Raw genomic sequence first — 2,974 nt, forward strand, 5'->3', positions numbered from 1 at the left:
GCAGAGAGGGCTGGGGGATGCGGAGAAGGGGCTGGGGGTGTCGGGCAGAGGGATCCCCCCCCCCGGCAGAGAGGGCTGGGGGATGCGGAGAAGGGGCTGGGGGTGTCGGGCAGAGGGGTTCCCCTCCCCGCAGCGGGGCTCAGGACAGGGGGGTCCCGGGGGCCCTTCCCCCCCTCACCTGCTGCCGGACGCGGAGACTCCGACCCCCCCTCAAGCTCCAGCTCAGCCCAGAACTTTTCCCCCTAACCACACCCCCCCGCCAATACGTCACACGCATCCGCCCTGACGCCACCGCGTGCCCAGCCTCAACCGGCCAATCAACAGCGCCTGGGCTATATTAGCATATCGCCACAGCAACGGCCCAAGCCCGTTCCCTCCCTCCCCTTGCAGGAGAGGGCACGGCCCTTAACAGGGCCCGGCGCCCCCTGGCGGGCGCTCAGGACAAGGCGAAGCCGGAAAAGTCGGCAGGAGGGAGGGGGCGGGGAAAAGATGCCAGGAGGATCATGGGACTTGTAGGCTGTTAGCAAAGCATGCTGGGTAAGGAAGGCCTGCTGGGGTGTGTAGGCAATGAGTCTGCTAGAGCAGCAGGTCTCAATCTCAGCCAGGGTATGTGTACCCCTGGGGTGCACAGAGGTCTTCCAGGGGGGACCTCAGCTCATCTAGATAGTTGCCTACAACAGGCTACATGAAAACACTAGCAAAGTCAGCACAAACTAAAATGTCATACGGACAATGACTTGTTTATACTGCTCTATATCCCATACACTGATATGTAAGTACAATATTTATATTCTAATCGATTTATTTTATAAATGATATGGGAAACACGAGAAAGTCAGCCATTTTTCAGGACTAGTGGCTGTGACACTTGTATTTTTAGGTCTGATTTTGTAAGCAAGTAGATTTTAAGTGAGGTGGAACTTGGGAGTCCGCAAGCCAAATCAGACTCCTGCAAGGGGTACAGCGGTCTGCAAAGGTTGCTGTGTCCACCTATCCCTGGTCTGAGTTCTTCTATCGACCAGTTGGGCTCTTTCTCAGCCCAAAGTCAAACTTCCCACCCCACAGAAAAATGGAGGCGCTGGCCACAGCTGATGACAGAAGATGTGCCTAGAGGCGCGATACCCTACAGAAGATATGGGGGGGGGGGGATCCACAGGGTGTTACCCGGTAGGGAACCAGGAAGGGATGCCATGGTGGAGTGTGAATCATCGGTGGTGGATGCGTCCAAGAGAAGCATGCCTCTATGGGATGCTTCTTAAAGGGGTAGGAAGAGCATCGATGGGGCATATATCTGGGGCAAGGTTGCAGAACAGGGGTTGTCATGTATAGGGGACAGCAGGAAATTTGTAGGAGTTTAAGATGAAAATCATATATACATGCTTTGGATGTAGGGTGACCAGATGTCCCGATTTTATAGGGACAGTCCCGATTTTTGGGTCTTTTTCTTACATAGGCTCCTATTACCCCCTACCCCCGTCCCGATTTTTCACACTTGCTGTCTGGTCACCCTATTTGGAGGGACTGCTCCTGTAGGATAGGAGCAGAGGGTAATTAGCATGAGGCTCTCGTCAGAAAAATACAGGGACATCAAAAGAGCAGGAACTAACTAGGATGTCACCTTTTATGCAATAGGATAAATGTTTGTGCTACAATGTTTGCACTGGCCCAGCATGCCTACGGTGCATCAAAATGCCAGCACTAGAGCTGGATGAATAATAATTAAGTATATATAATTTATTTCCATTAGCTTTCCAAATGTACTAAACTGCTCATATTTCTACTTTTTCTATGGATTTTTTTCTTTAAATTTTTGTTTGCTTTTAAAATTTAGAATTTTTCAAAATAACTTTTTTCTAATTCAGGTTTTTTGGTGTGCAGGAGAGACCCATCATGGCTCAATTCTGCAAGACGAACCACAGCCCGGAACACTGTATCCATGAGAAGCCCCACTGAAGTCCCATAGTGCTTGCAGGATTGGGACACAAATGACTTATTTCTCCTACAGTAATGCATAGGGGTCTCCATTATTCCAGGCACTGTACATACACAAAGTAAGAGGCAGTCCCTGTACCTTGTCCAAGGGCATGCAACAGGTCAGTGGCAGAGAACTAAGCCACTGTCTGTATTCATCTATTGTCTTTTGTCTTAGATAGCGACAGGGGCAGGGACTATCTCATCATTCTGTGATTGTACAACGCTAGCCGACTGGGGTCCTGTTATATTATATTATATTAATTTATAATAATTAATTAGCAACAAAGGGGAAAAATCAACTCCCCAAAATGGTAAACAACCACCCTCCAACTGATCAATTAAAAGTGAAAATGATCAAACGTTTTCCTTCAAAAATGGAGACATTTGAGAACCACAATGGTTTGAGTGAAATGTCTCAATTGGGCACCAACAGCATTTTTTTGCCAAAAATGTTTTTCATTTGAAAAAAATGTGACCAGCTTGTGTCCTCAGAGCACAATACAGCAGAGTATGGCATCCAAACATCATGTGGCTCGTCACACTCTCAGGCGCCGGGAGCCGAACCTCACGTCACATAAGACATCTTGGCTTGCTATTAGCAGATGGAAGGATGGGCTGGGGGTTACTGCAGTAGCCTAGGGGGCCTGTGATACAGGTGCAATTCTGATTTCTGCCACAAACTGCTTGGGTAACTCACTTAACATCCCTGTGCCTCAGTTTTCCATCTGTACAAATGGGGATAATAGTCCAGCTCTGCCTTACAGGGATGTTGTGAAGATAAAAGTATTATGCTTTCAGATCTACCAATGAACGAGCACTATTTAAAAGCTAGGTACTATACATTATAACAGCAGTCCATCCAAACATCCTTATATTGCAGCAAATTGTCCTCTCCTCACTATGGGACATCTCAATATAATTATTATGAGCTAGTTAAAACCCCATCGAGATTGATAGGTGTGAACTCCCCCTTCAATTAACATAATTGTACACATAAGCC

At 47.9% G+C, this 2,974-nt stretch overlaps 1 protein-coding gene across 1 annotated transcript in view; it reads right to left on the reverse strand.

The window, feature by feature from the left end:
- Window positions 1-247, reverse strand: part of PPARD (peroxisome proliferator activated receptor delta) — a 41,403-nt gene extending 41,156 nt beyond the window's left edge. The window contains exon 1 of the mRNA XM_034767503.1: window positions 179-247. The gene's annotated coding sequence lies outside the window, so the exon portion shown is untranslated. The remainder of the gene's footprint in view (window positions 1-178) is intronic.
- Between the last annotated feature and the right edge of the window lie 2,727 nt (window positions 248-2,974).

Source organism: Trachemys scripta, chromosome 4 (assembly GCF_013100865.1).
Source record: "Trachemys scripta elegans isolate TJP31775 chromosome 4, CAS_Tse_1.0, whole genome shotgun sequence".
Lineage (NCBI taxonomy): Eukaryota > Metazoa > Chordata > Testudines > Emydidae > Trachemys > Trachemys scripta.